This window comes from Macaca mulatta, chromosome 9 (genome assembly GCF_049350105.2).
Source record: "Macaca mulatta isolate MMU2019108-1 chromosome 9, T2T-MMU8v2.0, whole genome shotgun sequence".
Classification (NCBI taxonomy): Eukaryota; Metazoa; Chordata; class Mammalia; order Primates; family Cercopithecidae; genus Macaca; species Macaca mulatta.
In genome coordinates, this window is record NC_133414.1 from 131,657,743 (window position 1) to 131,670,114 (window position 12,372).

The following is a 12,372-nucleotide window of genomic DNA, read 5'->3' on the forward strand; positions in this document are numbered from 1 at the left end:
ATCTTTACACAACTGCACCCAAATCCATGAAAAAAAAAAGGTATTTTTTTAATCAGTTTCAGGTGTTTACTTTGTAAATTGTTCCCTCCTGCTACTTTTTTTTACACAGCGTCTCTCTCTGTCATCCAGGCTGGAGTGCAGTGGTGTGATTTCAGCTCACTACAACCTCCAATTTCTGGATTCAAGCAATTCTCCTGCCTCACACTCATGTTGGCCAGGCTGGCCTCAAACTTCTGACCTCAAGTGATCCACCTGCTTCGGCCTCCCAAAATGCTGGGATTACAGGCATGAGCCACTCTCTCGTGTTATTTTTAAATGTTAAGGAAAAAGGAGTTTACGATTTCCAAAAATCCTCACCCAGTTCTTCTTTCAAATCTAGATACAGGCTGGGCGAGATGGCTCACACCTGTAATCCCAGCACTTTGGGAAGCCAAGGTGGGTGGATCACCTGAGGTCAGGAGTTCGAGACCAGCCTGGCCAACATGGTGAAACCCTGTCTTTGCTAAAAATACAAAAATTAGCTGGGCGTAGTGGCTCGCACCTGTAATCTTAGATACTCGGGAGGCTGAGGGAGGAGAATCACTTGAACCGGAGGGGTGGAGGTTGCAGTGAGCCCATATCATGCCACTGCACTCCAGCAGGGGTGACAGAGTGAGATGCTGTCTCAAAAAAAAAAAAAAAAACTTCAAATCTAGACATAAAAATGTCCTCTGAAAAGAAAAAAGTGTACATGGGCACGCACACTCCACAGACACCCACACATGTAAGGTGTGAGTATAACATATTAACACTGTTCTGGGGTGAGTGGGTTGTTTGTTTTAAATAATCACACTGTAACAAGTGTTGTCCCATTCAGTGTAATCGCTCACACTCCACTGAGTCAACTGGGCAGCTGCCACTGCCCAGGACTTCTCCCAAACTTCTTTGGAATGTCACTCATACTCTCTTGGACATTTTTAGAACAATATTTTGTGGACCTAATTGGTTTTTGGAAACTGCCAAAAAGCTATTGGTGAAAACTAGCAGAATAAGGTGAGTGATAACTTGTGAAATGCTGGGAAACAGGGAGGGGCGTATGAGACAGAGTTATAAAATAGTTGGGCCAATTTATTGGTGTGCCACATAAATCATGCTTGAAATAACTTTAGAAGAATCAGCATTTGGGGCCAGGCCCGATGGCTCATGCCTATAATCCCAGAACTTTGGGAGGGTGAGGCAGGTGGATTGCTTGAGACCAGGAGCTCAAGACTCACCTCATCAACATGGCGAAACTCCAACTCTACTAAAAATACAAAAATTGGCTGGGCATGCTGGCTCACACATGTAGTCCCAGCTACTCAGGAGCCTGAGGCAGGAGAATCACTTGAATCTGGGAGACAGAGGTTGCAGTGAGCTGAGATCACACCACTGCACTCTAGCCTGGGTGACAGAGCAAGATTCTGTCTTGCAGGTTACTGGCAATGGTCATATTTCCTGATCTGGCTACCATTTACATGAATGCGTTCACTTTATGAAAATTCAGGCCAGGGTAGTGGCTCACGCCTGTAATCCCAGCACTTTGGGAAGCTGAGGCGGGCGGATTGCCTGAGTTCAGGAGTTCACGACCAGCCTGGGCAACAAGGTGAAACCCCGTCTCTACCAAAATACAAAAAATTAGCTGGGCATGGCGGCGTGTGCCTGTAGTCCCAGCTACTTGAGAGACTGAGGCAGGAGAACTGCTGGAACCTAGGAGGTGAAGGTTGCAGTGAGCCGAGATCGCACCACTGCACTCCAACCTAGACGACAGAGTGAGACTCTGTCTCAAAAAAAAAAAAAAAAGAAAAGAAAAAAAGAAAAAGAAAAGAAAATTCAGAGCTGTACACATATGATGTATACTTTTCTGTGTAATATTTTAATTTTTCAAGTATATATATGGTAGAGGCCAGATGGGAAGATACTGTAGTAGTCTGGATGAAGATGTTGGTTTGTTTTTGTTTTTGTTTTGTTTTGTTTTGAGACAGAGTCTCGCTCTTTTGCCCAGACTGGAGTGCAATGGCATGATCTCAGCTCACCGCAACTTCCGCCTCCCAGTTCAAGCGATTCTCCTGCCTCAGCCTCCTGAGTACCTGGGATTACAGGTGCACGCCACCACACCTGGCTAATTTTTGTATTTTTAGTAGAGACGGGGTTTCACCATGATGGCCAGGCTGGTCTTGAACTCCTGACCTCAAGAGATCTGCCTGCCTCGGCCTCCCAAAGGACTGTAATTACAGGCATGAGCCACCATGCCCGGTTAGATGTTGGTTTAGACTAGGGTAAGAAGAACCATAAAGTGATCCATTTATGTTTTTTGTTCTTGTTTCCGATTTTCCATTTTGTAACCACTTTAGTAAGTATAATGCAATCATCAGCAAAACTAATATCAAAACAAAGCATTTTCTTGAAAGAGTTAGTAAATTTGAGTAAGCCTATAAATAGCTGTGAATAAATGTAGGTAACTTCCAGGTATATTAAAAATTAAAATCTTCATACTTGACAGCACAAATAGAACCAGGGTACTAATTTAAGACCTAACCAGATTAGGAATACAAAATATATGGCCAGGTGCAGTGGCTCACACCTGTAATCCTAACACTTTGAAAGAGGCTGAGGTGGGTGGATCACTTGAGGTCAGGAGTTCAAGACCAGCCTGGCCAATATGGTGAAACCCTATCTCTACCAAAAATGCAAAAATTAGCCAGGGGTGGTGTCAGGTGCCTGTAATCCCAGCTACTTGGGAGGCTGAGGCAGGGGAATCACTTGAACCCAGGAGGCGGAGGTTGCAGCGAGCCGAGATTGCACTCCAGCCTGGGCAGCAAATGGAGACTGTGTCTAAACAAACAAACAAACAAATAAAAACAATATATAAGGCATTCAAGAAACATTTATCCTTCATGATACAAGGGCAAACTGGCCAGGCATGGTGGCTCACACCTGTATTTCCAACACTTTGGGAGGCTGGGACAAGAGGACTGCTTGAGCCCAGGAGTTCAAGACTAGCCTGGGCAACATGTTGAGACCCTGTCTCTACAAAAAAAAAAATAAACAAAACATTAGCTGGGCATGGTGGCACACCTTTGTAGTCCCAGCTACTTGGGAGGCTGCATTGGGAGGATTGTTTGGGCCCAGAAGATCAAGGCAGTCGTGAGCCATAATCACACCACTGCACTCCAGCCCCCCATAAAGGGCAAACCAAATTCTAAATAACATACTACCTTAAGTGTGCCTTCACAGGGGGAATATCCAACAGTCAAACATCAACACTTAAACTGCCTACTGTTTGCTAGGATTGCTACAAGTCTTTTATAACTTATCTTATTCTCACTTAAACAATTAAGAAACTTCCTTCTAACCCAACTAGTTCATCAGCAAATATGCTGAAGCACATGCTGGCTTCAGATGTCTGTGCTACATACATATATATATATATTTCCACTTTGAGAATCTCAACTGTGTCACTTCCCATGGCTAGTTCCATTTGTGTCTGTTATACTCAGATACTGCCTGTCCAGAAACTGGTTCTGCTGTGCTAGCAGCCCCTCTTCCTAAAACATGGCCCAGAATCACCCACATTCTTGAAGAATGATATGCAGAAGTAGTTATGGTTCCTACCTGGCACACACCCAGCACATTCCCATTAGGAGTGCATCCTAATCATCTTTGTTCTTGTTTTGAGACAGGGGCTCGCTCTGTCGTCCAGGCTGGAGTGCAGTGGCACAACCTGGTCTCACTGCAGCCTTGAAATCCCGGGCTCAAACAATCCTCCCACCTCAGCCTCCCTAGTAGCTGGAACCCACAGGGGCATGCCACCATGCCTGGCTTTTTTTTTTTTTTTAAGACGGTCTCACTACATTGTCCAGACTGGCCTTGAACTCCTGGCCTCAAGCAATCCTCCCACCTCAGTTTCCCAAAGCGCTGGATTACAAGTGTAAGCCACTGTGCCCAGGCCTAAGCACTGCTGAAAGATGCTGGGCAAACTACATTGCATACCAGTAATGGATAACATTAACTACAAAAAAACCTAGGTTTTAAAAAAAATCTGTACTTTTGAAAAAAAAAAAAAAAAAAACCTAGTTTTTGTGAAAAATGTGTAACCATGACTAGCAGTTTTAATCTCCCAAGCCAGGAAGAAAAAAGAAATCTAGGCCAATTAATTTAATTACTCTTTAAATTTCTTTTTGAAATGGAGTCTCGCTCTGTTACCCAGGCTGGAGCGCAGTGGTGCGATCTCAGCTCACTGAAACCTCCACCTCCCAAGTTCAGGCAATTCTCCTGACTCAGCCTCTAGACTAGTTGGGACTACAGGTATGTGCCACCATGCCCAGCTAATTTTTGTATTTTTAGTAGAGATGGGGTTTTGCCATGTTGGCTAGGCTGGTCTTGGCCTCCCAAAGTGCTGGGATTACAGGCATGAGCCACCGCACCCAGCCAATTTTTTTTTTTTTTTTTTTGGGATGGAGTCTTGCCCTGTTGCCCAGGCTGGAGTGCAGTGACACAATCTCGGTCACTGCGAACTCCACCTCCCAGATTCAAGCAATTCTCCTGTCTCAGCCTCCCGAGCAGCTGGGATTACAGGCATACACCACCATGGCTGGCTAGTTTTTTGTATTTTCAGTAGATACGGGGTTTCACCATGTTGGTCAGGCTGGTCTCGAACTCCTGACCTCAGGTGATCCACCCACCTTGGCCTCCCAGAGTGCTGGAATTACAGGCATGAGTCACCACGCCCGGCCCCAGTTTATTATTTTTCTTGAAATAGAGTCTCGCTCTGTTGCCCAGGCTGGAGTATAGTGGTGCAATCTCAGCTCACTGCAATCTCTGCCTCTCAGGTTCAAGTGATTGTCGTGCCTCAGCCTCCCAAGTAGCTGGGACTACAGGCGTGTGCCACTATGCTCGGCTAATTTTTGTATTTTTAGTAGAGACGGGGTTGTGCCATGTTGGCCAGGCAGGTCTCGAACTCCTGGCTTCAAGTGATCCACCTGCCTTGGCCTCCGTAAGTGCTGGGATTTCAGGTGTGAGCCACCGGTGCCCCGCCAGGCCAATTAATTTTATTTCAGACTACCTTCACCCACAACTGCAGAGTCTCAGAATCTACATTTTCACAAGCACCCCACCAATTCTGATCAAGTTCTACTCAAATAGAACACAAGCTAATGTTCTGGTTTCAAGAGGGAGACTAAAATACATGTTACTTTCATTTCCTCTATCATATTAATGCATTTAACATTTGCTGAACACCTACCACATGCCAAGAACTGTTACAAGTACTAGAATTTGTGTAGTTAACAAACCAAGTTCCCTGCCCTTGGAGAGCTTCAACCAAGGAATGAAGTTATCCATTTTTAAAAAATAAAATATAACCCTGGGTATAGTAAGTTAAATGTGGATTTTAAAGGACGTCCTAATCCTTGTCATTTTACTGAAAACGCTCAAAAGTAGCTATTGTAAAACAGTACCATTTGCCCAACATTCTAATACACAAGTAGAACCCATATTGCTAAATAAAAACATACCTTAAAGGAAACTGAAAAGAAACTATCAGGGCCATCTATCAGCAAACGTGTTGGTGATATTTTATTTTCAATAGGCTGGTAAGTCTCCTGGTAAGTCATCTAGTCTTGATAAAGTGTGTAGTCTTAAACCAGGAACATATTACATATCAACACCCCACCTGATTATCCATTCATGGCTTACTATACCTGCCCAGGATTGTCTAGTCTCACGTCAATGTGCTCCTGAATCAAGGACTTATCCCTCCTTCATCGTCCTTTGTCACTTTTTCCCCCGTCTGAACCCTTATTAAACAAAGTATGAGTTATGCCATCTGCTAAAATAAAACCTAGCCAGAGAAAGTTAAAAATGTTTTTCAAGTTTAGTCCTTTTCAAAAGGTAGCAAGCTAAGATGATTAAATGGGTAGTTCTCATTTTAAAAAAAGCTGTTAAGACTTACACATTAGCTTTATTTTTGTGAGCAAATGCAATCATACAAACCCAATATGGAACAACTCAACTCTTAACTTGTAACCAGTAAAGTGAACTGAATGTGAAAACCTGAAATTTATATAATAATTCTCAGAACATGCACAGTTGCATATGGCTACGTATTTCATGCTTTTTTTGTCTAGATGGTTTCAGACTTCTCTTTGCTGGTAAACCAAAACCTAAGGAAGAAAGATAAAGGACAAGGAAAAAAAATTACACTTGGGCAAGTTATGGTATCTGCTGATTTTATACAGCAAAATCTGGTTTACCTTAACAATGCCATAATTCTATAGCACCATGACAACCAGGCTCTTTGCAAAACTCTTGTCAGTTCCCAAGAAGGAAGGAAAGTGAAAAGAGGAGACCCATGGGCAAGCTAAGCCCCGCTGGAAGATCAACTGGACAGCTCACTCCTGAGATTACTTTCCAGCATACAGTCGCCCTGGATTTCCTCTAACGCTATCCAAAAGCACTTCAGTTTTATTCACATTTGCAAACTTTCCAAGCTGACTCCAAGACGTTATTAGCTATGGATCACTCCCAGGGGAACATCTCAGAGAAACAATGGTTAGTGAAATCTTAAAAGTGCAATAAATTGGAAAAGACAAAATTCAGCGTATGTATTTTGAGTTGGAAAGTTAAGGAAATAATTTATTGAATATACTTCTTTTGTCAGCGGTTACTCTGATATTTTTGTTTAAAAACCAAACCATCAAAGTTATATAGACTATATCTCTCTCTTCCCCCAAACAAAAGTTTTTTTTTTTTTGAGACGGAGTCTCACTCTGTCGCCCAGGCTGGAGTGCAGTGGCGTGGTCTGGGCTCGCTGCCAGCTCTGCCTCCGGGGTTCAAGCCATTCTCCTGCCTCAGCCTCCCGAGTAGCTGGGACTATAGGCAACCGCCACCACGCCCGGCTAATTTTTTGTATTTTTAGTAGAGACGGGGTTTCACTGTGGTAGCCAGGATGGTCTCGATCTCTTCACCTCTTGATCAGTCCGCCTTGGCCTCCCAAAGTGCTGGGATTACAAATGTAAGCCACTGCGCCCAGCCACAAAGCTTAATTCTATAAAAAGATCAATTGCTATCAATGCCTTTTTTCCCCTTAAAATAAAAACAACAAATTATACACAGCTTTCATCTACCCCTATTTCCTAAATATAAATTTCTTTCACATTTAGAAATTCCAAAACCAAAAGTCATCTTTGCCCATAAAAGAAGTATTTGCACAAAGTACCTTATGAATTATAGTACCTGGCCTATCTGCGCTATCTTTCAAAACAAAATCAGTAAGTAGAAAATAGGAGGCCAGGTTTCATACTAATATTGCATTTCAAATTTTTTTTATTGTATTTTAGAGACAGAGTTTCACACTCTTGTTACCCAGGCTGGAGTGGCACAATCATGACTCACTGTAGCCTCGAACTCTTGGGCTCAAGTGATTCTCCCATCTTAACCTCCCAAAGTGCTGGGGTCACAGGCGTGAGCCACATCATGCCCAGCTGGAACAATAAAATGTTTAAGTTGGCCGAGCGAGGTGGCTCACGCCTGTAATCCCAGCACTTTGGGAGGCCGAGGCGGGTGGATCACCTGAGGTCAGGAGTTTAAGACCAGCCTGGTCAACATGGTGAAGCCCCGTTTCTACTAAAAATACCAAAAACTAGCTGGGCGTAGTGGCAGGCGCTTGTAATCCCAGCTACTCAGGAGGCTGAGACAGAAGAATCACTTGAACCCGGGAAGCGGAGGTTGCAATGAGCTGAGATTGCACCATTGCACTCCAGCCTGGGCAACAAGAGCGAAACTCCATCTCAAAAAACAAGTTTAAGTTGTATTCACATAATTTCCTTGTTTGGAAATGGAATTGATGTGTCAATCTAATTTACAGCAACCTATTTAAACATAATCACTGGAATATTTTAATTTTTGAGACAGAGTCTTGCTTTGTTGCCCAGGCTGGGTTGTAGTGATGCAATCTCAGCACACTGCAAACTCCGCCTCCCAGCTTCGAGTGATTCTCCTGCCTTAGCCTCCCGAGTAACTGGGATCACAGGCACACCCACCACATCTGGCTAATTTGTGTATTTTTAGTAGAGATGGGTTTTTGCCATGCTGGCCAAGCTGGTATCGAACTCCTGACATCAAGTGATCTGCCCACCTCGGCCTCCCAAAGTGCTGGGATTACAGGTGTGAGTCACTGTGCCTGGCCAATTACTAGAATATTTTATTACTGAACATAGCAGAATACACATTTAAGCAAAACCCTCATTTAGACCACGTAAAACAGTGAAGGCTTATAAAAACTAGTAAAAGTCTAAAGGAAATAGGTTTTGCATCTTTCCAGTACATAATAAAATTGCAAAGTCAATGTTTATAATGTATTAAGTAGAAGCCCAAATGCTAACTTTTAATGGGGAAAATTTAATTTGGACATACTAGTAAAGTATCTAAAACATTTATTAAATTATTTTTGTCAAGCATAATCTTTACTCATAGATATTACCAAAGAGTAACCTAGACAGTAAAATTAGTTCCCATATCTGAGAACTCCAAATTAATGAATTTAACCATATTAATATGAAATAGAGCATGCATTTTTAGAAGGATGCAGATTTCTACTCCTTCATATCCAGAGATTAAATTTTAATTCAACAAAGCTAATGGACATGTTAACACTTACACAGAACATGGAAATAGGTCCTGACTACATACATATTCCACATAACTTCCTGAAAACTTAAAACCTAGTTGCTTATTTCATGGCAGCCTGGAAGAATAATTATGTAATAAACGACAATAAGAAAAAGCCACTTATCATATAGTCTAGTCTTTATTGAAAGACTTACTTCAACTGTTGTTTACAGCTTTGGCTTAAGTTGGCCATTTTAGCCTCTCACTGCCAGCAGACATAAAAATCAAGTGGGAATGGCACGGGGGAAGGGAGTGGAAATACTAGTAGAGAAATTATTAGAACAAAGAATATGGCAGTCAAAAACACATCACCAAAATAAATCTCAAAATAATTATGAAATAAACATTTCCTTGCATGCCAAAAAAATCTCTGCTGATGTTTTTGATGAACAGGGTGGGGAGCAACGATTCTTAGGCTTAAATTGGATCAAGATAGCATTGGGTCAAGTTAACAGCCGTACTTTTAATTATTTTTTGAAATGTAGTCTCACTCTGTCGCCCAGGCTGGAGTGCAGTGGTGCAATTTCAGCTCACTGCAACCTCCACCTCCCAGGTTCAAGCAATTCTCCTGCCTCAGCCTCCCAAGTCGCTGGGACTACAGGTGCTCACCAACACATCCAGCTAACTTTTTTATTTGTAGTAGAGATGGGGTTTTACCATGTTGGCCACGCTGGTCTCGAACTCCTGACCTTAGGTGATCCATCACCCGCCTCGGCCTCCCAAAGTGCTGGGATTACAGGTGTGAACCACCATGGCCGGCTACAGTTGCATTTTTTGTTTTCTTTTGAGACTGAGTCTCGCTCGATTTCCCAGGCTGGAGTGCAATAGCACAATCTTGGCTCACTGCAACCTCCGCCTCCTGGGTTCAAGCGGTTATCCTGCCTCAGCCTCCTGAGTAGCTGGGATTACAGGCACAGGTCACCACGCCTGTAATTTTGTATTTTTAGTGGAGATGGGGTTTTACCATGTTGGTCAGGCTGAGCCACTGCACCCGGCCCAGTCGTAGTTTTTAAATGGTACATTTCATTTGGATAAGTAGCTTTGTATTTTAAAAACCACTTAATGGCCGGGTGCAGTGGCTCACGCCTGTAATCCCAGCACCTTGGGAGGCCAAGGCGGGTGGATAATGAGGTCAGGAGATTGAGACCATCCTGGCCAACATGGTGAAACCCTGTCTCTACTAAAAATACAAAAATTAGCCAGACATGGTGGCATGCATCTGTAGTCCCATCTACTTGGGAGGCTGAGGCAGAAGAATCGCTTAAACCCGGGAAGCGGAGGTTGCAGTGAGCCGAGATGGCACCACTGCATTCCAGCCTGGCAACAGAGCAAGCCGCCGCCTCAAAAAAAAAAAAAAGGGCCGGACGCTGTGGCTCACGCCTGTAATCCCAGCACTTTGGGAGACTGAGGTGGGCGGATCACAAGGTCAGGAGATTGAGACCATCCTGGCCAACAGGGTGAAACTCCATCTCTACTAAAAATACAAAAAAATTAGCTGGGCATGGTGGCACATGATTATAATCCTAGCTACTCAGGAGGCTGAGGCAGGAGAATCACTTGAACCTGGGAAGTGGAGCTGCAGTGAGCCAAGTTCTTGCCACTGTAGTCCAGCCTGGTGACAAGGCAAGACTCCGTCTTAAAAAAAAAAAAAAAAAAAAAAAACTTAACATGAAATAACTTCCATTAACTGATCATGAAATTTTGCCCTCTTTCAGATTAAGATGAAGGACACTTCAGTCACATGTTTACTGTGGCAATATAACTACTCTGGATAATTTTTATTAAATCATAGAATATACAGTCAGGAAACACTACAGCTATATTTAGCTGTTAGTTATCTCAATAAGCTACTTAATTTACTGGCAGACCAAAACAGGCATACTGAGCATTTTTAATTTTATCAATTAAAAAAAGTCTTCAGCTGTTCAAGTTTCACATATATTCATAAAATTTTTAACTCGGGGGCACAGTTAACATAATTTATTGAGTGTTCTCCCTATAAAATATAAATTAACTTTTCCAAAAACATTCCTCAAAGATACTATAAACAAAAGAAATAAGGGTATGTTTTATAACAGAAGAGTGTAATAGATGACCATTATGGTAAAAACTAAGGTGCCTTAAAAAAATTTGGCCCAACTATGAACTTTAGACCCTATGAATTTTTATGTTGAATACATTTGGCTATATTGCTAAGTGGGAAAAGGAGGAAAGTAATACCAAAATTATTGTGATCATCAATTTATAAAATCATCATTATTTTAAAGCTAATTGTAAGACTTCAAATGTTTAGAAAACAGTAATTTGTGGGTACCAATTGCATCTTACTACGTAACTGTAAAAGGCACTCTTTGGTGCCCAGGCCAGTATTTTGAATACATTGCCAAGACATTTGCACTCCCTAGCTCTGACAATTCAAATACATAGGATTTTATCTATTTTACATTCCTGTTTGATAGAAATTTGAGGCAAATTTTACCCACACAGCCTGAAAAATACCTTGAAAGCAAACCTCAGTCTTCTGCATCTTCCAACTGATTCCTTTACAAACTCTGCACACATACAACTTAAGCCTCTGCTCAGGCTTGTGATACCATGCACACTGCCCACAAGGAAAAAATTAATTGAAAATAAAAGCCACAACTCTGTGTACTATTTAAACTGAATGTCCAATTATAAATTGGTACATTGAAGTGTCTAAATAAGATGTTTTTAGCAATCTTGTTAAAAAAATTATTGGGCAAAATATATCTTAATTTTTAAAAACACCCCAAGATTTTTAAAAAACACTTGTACTATACAACTTATAGTAACCTTGAAATTGGTTTATAAGGTTTTAATCAAGGTATTTACATACCAAGTGATGTAAAGCAAAAAACAAAACAAAACAAAAAAAAAAAAAAAGCTAATTCCCAGTGACATTTTAGAACATACTAATGCATCAAAGATTTGTATGAAATTAAAATTAAGGCTTTTTCTGCACAATTTGTGTAATTTTAATTTTACATAGTAGCCAACCTTGGAAATGTCAGTCTTAACATTCTGATCAATCCACTGCATTCAATGCAGTGGAGTGTGTTAAGTGTTACTTCAAATAATTACATTGCTGCTACTTCTATGTTGAAGCATGCTTTTTAAACACTGTAGTTATTGAATATTTACAATGTGTATCATTTAAACTTCATGTAAAAGCACAAGTATGACTGTCTGACTTTAATACAAACACCATACTTGGAATTTCCCCCCAAAATGAAATGTAATATACTACAATTTTAATAATCGACACTTTTGGAAGTTTTAAAAATATGTTTAACGTGGACCACCGACATTTGCTCAAGTAACTCAAACAATGCTGTTCCTTTTTTAGGGTGCAAAACTTCAGTCTGGCTTCAGTTTCTTTAGGCATAGAGAAAGAAAATATTTCCTCCAAAGCGACTCCAAAATCACGCATTTCTTCTGAATATCACACTTTTTCTCTGCTGACTTCAAATGTGGTCCACCTCAGGGAAGGGGAGGGGAGTATCAAGATTCAGGATGAACTTATATGTGATTCCCAGGTTTTCACGATCCTCCCTTTTTTGCTCTTTTAAAAACACAGTGAGTTAAAATACTGAACAGCAAGATAAAAATGGAATAGTATCTAAGAATCAAAATGTATTAGCCATTTTTCCTATTATATCAAAATTT